The sequence below is a fragment of the Kogia breviceps genome, chromosome 9 (genome assembly GCF_026419965.1).
Source record: "Kogia breviceps isolate mKogBre1 chromosome 9, mKogBre1 haplotype 1, whole genome shotgun sequence".
In the NCBI taxonomy this organism is placed as follows: domain Eukaryota; kingdom Metazoa; phylum Chordata; class Mammalia; order Artiodactyla; family Physeteridae; genus Kogia; species Kogia breviceps.
The window spans coordinates 41,670,109-41,683,932 of record NC_081318.1 but is presented as its reverse complement, the minus strand read 5'-3'; the positions used below and the strand labels follow the sequence as shown (position 1 = coordinate 41,683,932).

Below are 13,824 nucleotides of genomic sequence, written 5' to 3'. Positions count from 1 at the left end.
ATTTATACCGAGAACTGTGTGAAAATACCATTCTTCTTGGCTGAAAATATGTGATCAAATGCAAAGCTGAGCTTTAGAAATATTCACTTCATGGTGGCTCGGCACGCTTAGGATGGAAACATTAGACGGTGGGAGAGGAGGGGGTAAGGGTGAATGGCGACTTCCTCCAGGTTAGGAGGGGATAAAGAAAGCGTTAAGGAAGAGCCAGAGAGGAAGGCCCTGGAGGAGAAGCATTGATCCGGGTCTGCAGTAGAGCTGCGGGGTGGAGTTTCACACTGGGACCTGGACTCTGCAGGGAGCAGTTCAGTTGAAAATGAGAATTACTCTGAGGCCAGCCTTTGTGTGAAATATCAGAAACCAAGCCACTGGGCTGCAGCATTACTTTGAAATGCATCAGTAACAAACAAACAAACAAACAAAAAAGATAGATTGGTGGACGGTTAGGAAAAATGTGTGAGAAAGCAAATATGGGAAAATGCTAACGGTTGTGGAATGTGGGTGGTAGGTGCGTTGGGGGGGTGTTCACTGCACAGTTCTCTAAACTCTCCGGAAGGTTTGAAAAAAAAAAAAAAATCATACTTAAAATATTGGGAACAAAAAGAGCAACTAGATGGCAAAACCTAAACTTGTGACATTTACACAGAAAACAGGTAACATGGAATCCCACAGGAATCCCCAAATACAAAAAGGTGGGGAACCAAAACCATGCCCCAGAACCCTTAATTATTGACCTGAGAGCTGGCCAGCATGCATTGAAAATAATGTGTATGTGTGTTTGTGTGTGTGTGTGTGTGTGTGTGTGTGTGTGTGTGTGTGTGTGTGTGTTGCGTCCATTCCCACAGGATTTGATACACATAGAGAAACACCTACAAATGCAAAAGATGAAAATATTGGAAGGAAGCCTAGTGAGTGACAAGGGAAGATAAGGAACTAAGACAAGATCACCCCTGGAGACACACCCCACATGGTTCTGAATGAGTTGCTACAGGAAGACCACAGGAAAGCAAAGGGCAGAAGGGAACAGGGTCCGCTACAGTCCTCACCTTTTGCCGGGTGAGGTCATTCAGGAGGGGGACACAGTCCCCACTGTAGATACAAAAGTGCATTTGATCGGGTTGTTTCTTATACCTCCCCCAGTGAAAGCCAAGGAATACTGTAACCAAAAGGGGTTCAGGAAAAGCAGTTGGGGGAGGGTGGTGACAAGTATTTCTTCCTGCAGGAAAAATTAAATTCTGATGATATTTGCAGCGTTTTCTGATTGTATTAGCCAGATGTCTCCTTCTTGCGTAAACATGTGTTGAAAAAAATTGAGGGGGAAGGCTCAAGTTCCAAGAAGTCCCCAATTCACTTGGATTAGAGAGGTGAATGGTACCAACTTGAAAGCCCCCTTGGTTTAGGGACGTCTGGACCTATGTCATCATAACCACTTAGATTAAAAATGATCAGCAAGGGGCTTCCCTGGTGGCGCAGTGGTTGAGAATCCGCCTGCCGATGCAGGAGACACGGGTTCGTGCCCTGGTCCGGGAAGATCCCACATGCCGCGGAGCAACTAAGCCCGTGAGCCATGGCCGCTAGGCCTGCGCGTCCGGAGCCTGTGCTCCGCAACGGGAGAGGCCACAACAGTGAGAGGCCCGCATACCGCAAAAAAAAAAAAAAAAAAAAAAATGATCAGCAAGAAGCTCATCCAAGGTCTAAGGCTTCATCTCTTACCAGTTGGATGTGACACGAGGGAGGAAGTTTGGAATGGAATCAGGAGGTACCAGCCAGAACCCTGAGCCCGGCTTTGAATAACCACTTTGCTTTTCCTTAGTGAGAGTAAAGATTTTGTTTTGTTCATTGCTCTATCTCTGGTGGCCAGAACCATGCCTGGCACACAGTGAGTACTCAGTAAATATTTGTTGAATGAATAAAAAGCAGTGAGTCCTTTTAAATCGTACAGACCAGGGTTCAGTTCCCTCAATTCCTAGCTCTTGTGTGGGCCTTGCACAAGCCACAAAATCACTCTGAAGCTGTAAAATGGGAGTTGAAATCCATGCCTCTTCAGTTGAGAATAAAATATCCCAAAGCCAGGAGTAAGAAAAATTAATTTTGTAGCATCCAAATTCCTGAGTGCTCTCTAGCTTTGGAATCTGCAGTTTTTTACAGCTGTGTCAGGGAGGAAAAACTTTGAGGTGTGAGTGAAATAACAAGGCCTTAGCAGAGCACCCGACATCTGGAAAACACTTGGTTTCCAGCGTCCCCTCTCTCCCCTTCGTTGATTCTGTCCACATTTCTGTCTGTTCCTGTGTCTTTTCTTCCAAATTTCCCAGGACTAAAACCACCCAGAAAACTACTATAGTTTTCTCTCCTGCAGTTAAACCATGCTGTTAACTTCCTAATGGGCTTTCCTGTGGGGCCTCAGACCTTAGATTAGGCCAAATGTTTTAGTCTTTTTAAAAGTGGCATGAAATAGGCAGTTTGCTGCTGAAAAAGAGCACTGCGGGTTAGAAAAGCCTTTCGCAGTCTCCACCGGGAGCCACCCTCCCCTCCACTGTCCGGCTGTCTGCCATTGGGTCTGATCATCTTCAGCTGTTTTTCAGTTCAAGTCAAGGCTTCCTCGCCCCTGGCAATTCCAGTGGTTTGTGCTTGGGGAGATTTCCAGAGGGCGCTGTCCTGATTCCACACAGAGGGGCTTCCTGAGAGCAGAGGATCTGGGATGCCTGCCAGGTAACTCAGGAGCCTGGAGGCCTGAAGAACCGAAGGTTGAGGAGACAGACCTGCCTTAGGGAAACAGATTCCCTTTGGGAAACTTTTCCTCACACACAGGGTGCAGAGCCCTGCAGTTTGAAGAGGAGCCAGTCTTTCCATCTGCTGAACAAGCCAGTTGCTAAAAACAGGAGACCAGACATCATCCTGCCCTGCAGAGACACTGTCTCTGGAAGCATCTGGTTGTTCTGAAACCGTCTTCCTGTTCATCAGAAAGACACAGGCTCCACCCTGGGTCCAGGTGCCGTGTGGCTTGCAGTTCCTCCTGATTCCTTCCTGATACACCTATGATGACACAGAAAAGTAACAACAGGCTGCCAAAAACCAAGAAGGATTGACAAATGCCAGGATCTTGGAAGCATCAGCTGATGGCAGTGAGAAGACAGAGCTGGACCGCGGGGCTCTGTCCAGGATGTAGCTCATGCTGTGAAGGTTCATGGAGAGGAACCACACCCCACACCGCTGAGAAAAGTCAGAAGGTAGTATAGTTTATATCTTCTGTATTGTTTAGTTCCTGACTCTTGTACTTGAAGCAAATTCCAGCTGATGGGCCTCTTTTTTTTTTTTTTTTTCCTACTCTCAGCTACAGGCCTCAGAGGTGGGCTTTTGTAAATCCATCTCTCTCTCTCTCTCTCTCTCTCTCTCTCTCTTTCTCCCCCCCCCCCCCCGTAACCATGTAGAGAAAGAAAACATGGGAATAAAATCAGATGGGAAATAGGGGAAACTGGCATGATTTCAGTGCATCCCAGTAAGTCTACTTCCCCAAAGCAAAGTGCTTTAAGGAGGGTGCTCTGGGAGCTGTGCATGCTGGAAAATAGAGCACTTTCTGTCTTGAGTTGATTCAGTCTCTGAGGAGGAGATGAACTTTGCCAGAGCAAGGGTTCTGAATCACTGGCAGCTGTGCCTTTGCCCTGTCCCCTCCCATAGTGGGTACAAGAAGGAGACACATCCTTTATGAAGGTGGACAGAAAATGGAACCACTGCCCATCTACTCATGACGTCTGTTGGAATTTCATCATTGGTCTGGGCAAACTTTTTCCTTATTCAAGGATGAATAAAGACAAGAAAAGACTGCGTGGAAAAGTCCTGCAAGACAAGGTAAAGGCAATAGCTTCTAAAGACCCAGAAGCAGTGTCTACTTTTAGAAGATCACCTACAACAGTCTACAGAAGAGAATTTTGGGGAAATGTGTGGCATCCTCAGTATACTACAAAAAGACATGGCCTCCCTGGAACAGGAACAGAAAAACGTAAGGAAAAGATGGGTTGATATGAAAAGGCAACAGAAAGAAAAAAAAGAGATGGATTAAATGAAGAAAGGTTTTGAGGAAATAAAATCCAGCAGCAGAGCTCAAATCCCAATTAGCAGGAGTGTAGAAGGGTATTAATGTGTGGGAAACTGAATAATGCCCCCACCCACAAAGATATCTGTATCCTAATCTCTGGAATCTGTGAACACTACTTGACATGGCAAAAAACGACTTTGCAGATGTGATTGAGTTGAGGATCTTGAGAGATGGAGAGGTTATCCTGGATTATCCACGTAGACCCTAAATGCAATCACCGAGTGTTCTTGTGAGAGATATAGGCAGAGGGAAATTTGATGATAAAAGAGAAGGCACTGTGACCACAGAGGCAGAGATTGGAACCATGTGACCGCAAGCCAAGGAATGCTGGCAGCCACCAGAAACTGGAGGAGGCAGAGAATGGATTCTCCTCTAGAGCCTCCAGAAGGAGTACGGTTGTTCTGATAACTTCATTTCGGCCCAGTGATACTGATTTTAGACTTCAGGCCTCCAGAACTGTGAGAGAATAAATTTCTGTGGTGAGAAGTCACCGAGTTTGTGATAATTTGCTAGAGCAGTCACAGAATACTAATACAAATGCTATGGAAAATCAAACCAGTGATGTGGGTTCAGGAAAAAGAAACTTGAGAAACTATTCTGGAAAACACAAGAAAGAGAAAGAGAGACGAGGTTTAGATGTGGAAGACGGAACTGACAGCCCACATTCAGCTTTGTCGGTGTTGGGGATTATTGGGATGGGTGCCCAGGCATCAGATACGTCCCTGAGCTGACGAGAGACTGTGTATGAATGTAAAGAGCTCACTAACCATATTCTAAACAAACTCAGGGGAAAGAGGCCCACATCGGGGCATACCCCGGGGGAAAATACAGAATAACAAGGATAAAGGGGAGGAAAAAAAGAACATTTCACAAGTGCTCAAACAGAGAAAAGAATAATAAAAATCAAGCTGACTTTAGATCTGTTCTCTATAACAAAGAGTCTGTGTCTACTGAACCTGTCAGATTAGGCCACAAGGGAGTTTTTGTTTGTTTGTTTGTTTGTTTTTAAGTTCAGATATATTCATGCCTATCTGGGTTGGGAATCTGAAACATTTAAAGTTCTTTTGATTATCAAGTAAGTTTGCAAACCATCTATAAAGTTTTGGGGATTATGTTGTAACCCAACTACTTTATATTTGACTGAGATGTCTTCTGTGTATGAAGCCCATCAGAAAGACATTCTCAGACATGCAAGGGCTTGGGAAAATAAGCATGTTCCTTTCTTTAAAATGTAAAGCTATGTTGCAGAAGCCAAAGTGGTAAAGCAGAATAGAGCTCAAGTATAAGTAGCATAGGCACTGTGATCAGTAAACCTAGAGAGCAGTTTAAATTATTATTATTATAAGTCTGGTGATCAAACAAACACAAATGTCAGAAATTGTTCTGAAAATAAGCTATAGAATGGAAAGACAACAGTATGCCTGTGTTCGGGGTCTACACCCTGGAGTGTTGTCAACAGAGATCAGAAAGGGAAGAGGAGGTAAAGGTTTGTTACGTTGCTTGTCTGAAATAGTGTTGGTAACAAAAAAAGTTATTTCCTTTATTATTCTAATCTCCAGAGAAGTGTTCATGGCTAAAGAAGGACTTGGAATAGTATTGGTACCAATATCTGCCATTTTTGGAGGTTTACTTTGAGCTAACCACCATGCTAAAAACTTTACCTTCATCATCTCTACTCAGGGCCCCAGGTGTAGATGCCAGATCCTTTCCCTTCCACCCACTGTTCTTAAGGTTCCTTAAGATCCTGCACCAGTAGGTGGTACGGCTTGAACCCCAGGCCGACCGACTCCAGAGCTCTTCCCTATCCCCTAATATGAAAAACATACAGATAAACACGAGGAGATCCAAAAACAAGTTCTGGAACTTCCCAAACACTGGGGAATAGAAAAGGAAAACTCATCATAAAGTAGACCCCAAAAAATGTATCAATAGTTTGTTTGTTTGTTTGTTTTTGGCTGTGTTGTGTCTTCGCTGCTGTACACAGGCTTTCTCTAGTTGTGGCGAGCAGGGGCCACTCTTTGTTGCGGTGCGCTGGCTTCTTAATGCAGTGGCTTCTCTTGTTGTGGAACATGGGCTCTAGGCGCGCAGGCTTCGGTAGTTGTGGCACATGGGCTTCAGTAGCTGTGGCTCACAGGCTCTAGAGTGCAGGCTTAGTAGTTGTGGCGCCTGGGCTTAGTTGCTCCACGGCATGTGGGATCTCCCTGGACCAGGGCTCGAACCCGTGTCCCTTGCATTGGCAGGCGGACTCTCAACCACTGTGCCACCAGGGCAGTCCCTGAATAGATTTTTTAAAGCAGGAAAGGTACAGGGTACTTTCTCTGACCACAGTGGACTTAGAATTAGAAAATACAAAATTATAAAATTGAAAACCCAAATACCTAGAGAAAAGCACAATCCGAATATTGTGGAGTCCAGTAAGAGACCAAATCTGCAACTGCAGACTAGATGGAGAGTAACAAGAAGGCTAAATAAGGAAATTTGAAGCAAGGACAAATACTTACCTAGAGAAAAATTCATGGCTTTATATATAAGAAGTCATTTAAATAAATGAATATGCAACTTAAGAAGGCAAGCAGAGAGGCTAACGAAAACAGTGGGAAGTTGGAGAAAGGAATTAATGAAGATAAATGTTGACCTTAATTAATTAGAAAAAAAATGGTAGGTTTGATAAATCCTGTTGCTGATTTTCTCAGAAGACCAACAAAGTAGACTGATTTCTCACAAATCTAATTTTTTTAATGAGAAAAAATACCTATACACATTAATGAGGAAGGGGGCATGACTGCAGAAGCAGAAGTTGTTTTTAAGTTAAAAATGATTACTAGTACAATTCTGTGCTCAAAATTAGAAAATCTGAATGGATTGGACAATCTTCTAAGAAATTTCTAAGAAATGGAAATTACTGTAATTGATTCAAGCAGTTGAAAACCTGAGTAGAACAAAAACCACAGGACTGTCATCAGAGAAGTTTCCTGCCCACTGTTTTGCAGACTAGTTCTTGCAAACCTGCCAAGAAGAGTTACCCAAGCTAAATTCTATGTAGACTGTTCTGGTGCTAATGCAATAATTCAGCACTTGGCTTTGGAGAGGAACAATGAGATGCAAGCATGTTTGGCAGGGATGGGATGAAATGCTGTAGAGGACGCATGTGAGAAGAACCCTGCCTTCCCTGGGAGCCAGTCCTTTCTTCCCAGGTGTGCGCCCACCTGCATCCAGAGTCTGATGCCCCGCTATGTTTTCCCACCCCTGAGCCAGTGTTGGAAGACAATAAAGCCTTAGGGGAAGCGAGTCTGAACCTAACACCCATGGCATCTTCTAAAATTTGGTGATCAAAAGAGAGAAGTCTTCCTTACTTTGCTCAGGAAAAAGAAGGTAATGTGGAGCCTTCCTTGAGAAAGAGACGTGTTCAGACAACTGGATTGACACGGTTGCTGAATTTGAATTTTGTGAAATTTCGTAAGTCCCCCGACCCAGGGGCACGTGAGTAGAGAGTAGCCATTGCTGGTGGCGGCCACTGGCCCCGCCTTCAATTCTACCTTCTCTCCATTCTCTCCTCTTGGCCCCCTTTTTCCTTGTTGGAAGGCTGCTTGTCCCACTCCCCCAGTTTTATCCTGTTGTCGCTAACTCTAGTCTCCTGCTGAAGGTGCACGTGGAAACCCTGCTCCCTTCACTGGCCTGGCTGCCAGGCCTGGGGACAGTTTGGGCTGGTGCACTGGGCACAGGGCTTGTGTCCCCAAGAATTTCACGCTCCTTCCCCTCTTTTCCTTCAGAAGAGGTTGTGGAAATATTATATTACAAAACAGAATCACCCTGGCATCGTTTAGGACTTTCTTGACCTTTACTTTTCCCCAAATCATTGCAAATGGTGATTATGCTCTTGGAAAAAAAGCTGGATCCTCTGATGGTACTGTTTGGGGAGGGAGTGGGGAGGGGAGGGGAGGGGTGGTGGGAGGGAAGAAGAAGAAGCCTTGAGAGGGGTCTTGTCCGCACTTTAATAATTCCACGCACTTGATAAGATGAGGACCTCTCGGCTTTGCCTTCTGCCCCTGGTCATCGTGCTGGGGGACTTGCCACCCTACCTCTTCTACCACGAGTTTAATCCCATTATTTCCCCTTCCCCGCCTCTCATCCGTCCGCTCCTCACCTACTGAAACCTGCCTTCTCTCTACCACTTCCTGAAACTTCTCTCTCCCAGAACACCAGCCCCAGCTTCCCTGGCGTTCCTCAGAATCAGAGCCATTTCCCCCCTCCCCCCGCCCGACTTCTTGCATTGCCCTCTCCCCTTGGCTCTTGGACCACGTGCTCTGGGTTTTCCCTCCACCTTCCTGGCGGTTCCTTCTCTCTTTCCCTGACAGGCCCTGTTCCTCTGCCTGCCTCTTTAGAGAGTAAATTTTTTTAAAAAAATAAATTTATTTATTTTTGGCTGCGTTGGGTCTTCGTTGCTGCATGCGGGCTTTCTCTAGTTGTGGCGAGCAGGGGCCACTCTTTATTGCAGTGCGTGGGCTTCTCATTGCGGTGGCTTCTCTTGTTGCGGAGCACGGGCTCTAGGCGCGTGGGCTTCAGTAGTTGTGGCACATGGGCCCAGTAGTTGTGGCTCACGGGCTCTAGAACACAGGCTCAGCAGTTGTGGCGCATGGGCTTAGTTGCTCCGTGGCATGTGGGATCTTCCCGGACCAGGGCTCGAACCCATGTCCCCTGTACTGGCAGGCGGATTCTTAACCACTGCGCCACCAGGGAGGTCCTCTGCCTGCCTCTTAAGTGGCAATGGCCCTTGGTCTTCTGTTCCTCTGCACAGTCTCCTGGGCTCTGGATGTGGAGGAGCTCCATCCTTGTGCTCCTGGTGTCCACACCCAGAGCCCAGAACTTGCTGAGGGACAGCCAGCTGCTGTTCACACCCCACTGAGAGATCCCACAGGCCCCAAAGGCAGTGTGTCCAAGACATAACTCTCCATCAGCAACCCAAGTAGATGATCCCTTCAGCCCCCAGTTTCACAGGCTGGGAGCTGCGAGGATATTTCCCTCACATCCCCCATATCTGTTTCTTCATCAGGTCCTGCCAGCTCCCGATCTGTCTGGAATCAGCTCAGTGCCTTTTCCCTGCACCAGCCTCCATCATCTCTTCCCGGGACCCATCTCAGGTCTTGCTGCCTCCAGTCTTGTCCCCCATGCCTCCCCACCCCCATCCCTTCTCCACATCAGAGCCATTTTTATACCTTTACTGGGCATCTTCTGTGTCCTGGGCCCTCTACCACACCACAGCCCTAAATCATCGGTGGCCACTCCTTGTCCCCAAAGTACAGGCCAAACTCCTTAATATGGCTTAACAAACCCTCTAAGAGGCCTGGCCCTGCTTACTTCTGCAGAATAATCTTTCAGCACCTGCACCACGCCTCAGGCACCCTGTGTTCCCTGGTCAGCGTGCAGTCCCTGCAGGGGCCGTGCCTGACCTCCCACCTCGTTCCTTTGCTCATGCTAATTCCTGCCACCCCACCTCTCTGCCTTGTAAGCCGGAAAGTGTCAGCTTAGCAGTCACTTCCCAGGAAGCCTCCCAGCTTTATTACACTCTTGCAAAGGGCCTCAAAGCACCCCGAGTTTGCCTCTAGAGAGCGCTGGCTGAGTAATACATCATGTGGCTGATGTATTACTTACCTGGTTCCTCCCTTACACTCAGAAGTTTGAAGGCAGAGGCTGCGTTGTATCATTGTATCATTGTACATCATTGTATCCTCAGCATCCAATAGTGCCTGGTACATAATATATATCCCTTAAATATCTTATCTGCGCAGTGAATGTGTGGCCCCATTGTATCACACCCTTTCTGCATTTATTGAAATCTGCTGTATCTCATGCACTATACGATAATAAATGCAGTGGAAACTCAAAGTGCCAGAATCCTCAGAGAAAGGGAGCGAGAGTGAATTCTTGATTCTGGTGCCCTGTAGCTCATAAGCTGTTCCGGAAGCGTGAGTTTCTGTGTAGTTGGGAGTTTACCCTTTAAGTGCTTTTGCTACACCAAGAGAGTTACATTTTATCCGCTTTTTCAGGGGTCACTGAGGATCATTCAGTCTGCAGCTCTAAGGCTGCAGGGGTGCCCTCCGTCTTCTGTCTCTTTAACTTTGCTGCTTTTCTTCCCTGCTGTCAGTGTCTGCCTGGCACCTTCCCCATCACCACTTCAAATTCCGTTACAGACCACCCTGTGCCAGCCACTATCCAGCTGAATAAGACATCTGCCCTCAAGCGCCTCACCTCCTTGTAGCTTACTTAGCAAACATTAATTGCATGCATTCTAGGTCCTTCTAAGTGTTGCCCATCTTGACTTCAGAACTTGGCCTTGAAATGGCCCTTTTTCCAAATAAATCATGGCTGTCAGCTGCTTTTGTGTGATTTGCCTCTCTTCTCAAAGTCAAGTGTGAAAAAGAAATTGCAGCTCCCATCTGATGGGAGCCCTGCTGTTTTCAGAGGACGCTGACCAAGCACCAGGCCACCCGAGAGACATGCCCTGTTTAGCTCAGCTCTGCTGGTCCACGTTGAACCCAGGAGAGTCTCAGAGAGACATAGCTCCCTGGGCTTGTGCCCTAGCAGCGTCCTAGCCCCTGTGAGCCCTTTGAGGGCAGGGACCGTATTGCATTCATCTTTGTTTTCCTGGTGCCTGGTGCCAGTATATATTTGTGGAATTAGCAAAAGGACAGAAAGAGGGAAGGAAGGAGGGAGAAATGGAGAAAGGAAGGGAGGGAAGGGGGAGAAAAGTCGAAACCGAGAGATGAGATTCCCTTCCAGGCTAAGAAGTTAGAGGTGTCGAATGGAGGGTTTGGTAAATGGGCTCACTGCGTCTTCGTGTGTGTGAAATTTCCTCCCAGGGAGTATCTGATGTGCTAGAAGAACCTGATACCATCAATACTGAAATAAATCCTCCAGACTTGAAGAGTTTCCAATAAGGTAAGAACTAACAGTAGGATAGCTATATAACAGGAAACATCTCGAATACTCTTAAAGATTATAGCTCTAAGGAGGAAAAAAACACAACTTCCTGAAGAAATCCAATGTTATGAGCAGCTGTTGCAGTAACTTCTGATTCACATGTATTGTTTCCATTTTGAAACTCAAACCATCTCGATTTGAGCGTCCTATCCTCTTTTCTCCATCTTTTCTCCTTTGTGTTGCTGGGTTTTAGTAGTGTGAAAAGGTTTCTATTTTTTTTCTGCCCCTACCCAATACATGAATCCTATTTGGTATTGGTTTTAGAGCAGAAGTTAAATTGGTTTAATCTCACATGTCAACTTCAGTAGATTGGTTGTGGTTCACTGGAGAGTTCAGAAAGATTCTGAAGCTGTATCTAAGTTAAAAGGGGGTGAGTTCCGTGGAAAGAGGTGAAGAGGATTGGAGAGTGTACAAGTATTTGCCATTCCCGTTCAAGAGGAAAGTAACTGGTGAGAGCAGGACTAACATCCTTCAGGTTTTGACTAAGAAGAGTCAACTGAAGTTGTTTTAATTTCGTCTTCCTTCAGAGCCTCAAACTGTTGGTTTTCAGATCATGTTCTACAGTGGTTTGAATGTAGTATTTTTGTGAATAGAGAGAAGAGAGGGGAGTGTATTAACAGCGTTTAAACCTTTTCTCGAGCCTGTCGATATCTGATATCTGATCCTAAACTGGACTTCATGACCATAGAGAAGGGCAGGAATGAGAGACTATTTTAAAAATTCCTCCGGTAAAAATATTTTCCAGTGGTTATTTCAGAAGTAGTTTAAGCTTCTGAAACTTGATCTACAACTGGAGTCTCCTTAGCCTATAACTTGCTGTCCACATTGATAACCTGGAATCCAGAGGTGTGCATTGGGAATCAGAGCGCACTGAGAAGTAGCCAATAGCTTTGACCTGCCACCAGACACATCCTGGCAGACATTTCTACAAATGCACGTAGCACCGTTCACCCTGGGGAAAACACACACAGTCATCTCATTGGAGGCCTTCCTTTTCAGGTGGAGAAACTGAGGCTTGCCAGTGATTTTAGCTGTTCACACTGATAGCGATTTGGCCTCTAAGCCCCTGGGCCCTGCCTGGCGGCCAGTAAATATTCCTGACTGTCCTTCCTGTGTCAGTTATAGACACTGCAGACGTAGTGAGAAGACCCTTGACGCTCCCAGCGTCAAAGAGCTTCCAGTGCTGGTTGGGAGGAAACAGACAAAAGCACCCTAACAAATGTTTTAAGGTACCTGTAAGTGCACTGAGAAAAAAAAGCAACAACCAAAAACGAACCTGGTGACCAGGGATGCTGCTTGGAAGAGACAGCATTTGCACTTAGACTGAAATGATGCAATGGGATGCAGTCGGTGTTGTCAAGATCTTGGGGAAGACTGTTCCAAGCCAGAGAAACAACAAAAGCAAACCCGTCCAAGAGACGAAGGAAAGTCAGTGATTGGAGTGGAGGGAATGCCCAGGGTCCTGTCCATTAGCCCTGATGCCTGCTAAATTGTCGTTGGTAGTGGTGGTGGTTTCTTGTAGGCCTTGAAAACCTTTGTTGCACTTGCTGAAGTTGCTTTAAAGTAAACCTTTGCATTTGGTTGGACGGTGCTTGCTTAGCTGTGCAGAGAGATTATGAAGAATTCTGTAGATGGAGGTGAATCTTATCATGGGCATAAACCCCTTTTGATGGAGGTGTGTGGTACAGATGGGGCCCATTTCTGCTCCAGAGAACCTGTGCAGCTTGGTGGGGACACAGTGACCAGCGACCACAAGCAGATTAGCTGGGTGGGGAAGTAGCACGATGACACCATCGACCTCTGACCCACCCCTAAACAGTCTCGCTAAGCTCCTGCTTCCTCCTGCGTGCTGGCCTGTCCAGCCTTGGCCGCCCGCTCACTGCGTCCACAAACACTTCAAAAGCAACTTGTCCCAAAAGGGAAAATACCTCCCCTGTACAACCTGCTCCCACGTCTGAATTCCCTCACTTCAGCTGCTGGCTGCCGTCTGGACTCTGGCCCCTAAACTGGAAACTCATGAGTTGTGTACACTCGAGCCCTTTCTCTCCCCTTGGTGCCTTTGCCCCCGCTGTCTCCCTGTGGGTCACCTTTCTCCCCAGTCCCCTCCCCTGGCAAGGCCAACCCGGTCCCTCCTGCAGGAAGCCACCTCTGGCCTTGGCCGGGCTGGGCTCCCCTCTGTGCCCCAGACCGTCCACTCGGCACCCTACTGGTCCTCTTCCGCTCTCCCTGTGGCCTCCGAGAGGCTGTGAGCTCCTCGTGGGCAGGGAGCAGGTCATAGTCATCAGGTGCCCTCGACTACCTGCACACAGTAGGGCTCAATCCATGTGCGGTAACAAATGAGCAGCTGATCAGGCCCTCTTCATAAGGAGCGATTTTAGCTATTTGTTTGTTCTCATCAAAGGGACATCAAGGAAAGATTAATACTGAACATAGGCAAGTATTTTCTTCTTTATATTCTTCTGAATTTATTCAGGTTGCTTACATAAGCAACTATCAATTACTTTTCGAAATTTTTGTGGTGAAATGTACATAACATACAATTTACTATTTCAACCATTAGTAAGTATACAAATCAGTGACATTAATTAAGTACATTCACCATCTACAGAATTTTTTCCCAGACAGAAACTCCATACCCGTTAAATAATAACTCCCCATTCCTCCCTCCCACAGCCCCTGACAACCACTATTCTACTATCTGTCTCTTTAGGTTTGACTAGGCTAGGGACTTCATATAAGTGGAGTCATATAATATT

The 13,824-nt window shown here is 46.5% G+C and overlaps 1 protein-coding gene across 3 annotated transcripts in view; it reads left to right on the top strand.

The window, feature by feature from the left end:
- The window catches only part of EEPD1 (endonuclease/exonuclease/phosphatase family domain containing 1), a 146,252-nt gene that overhangs the window by 60,149 nt on the left and 72,279 nt on the right, over positions 1-13,824 (top strand). The gene's annotated exons all lie outside the window — the stretch shown is intronic.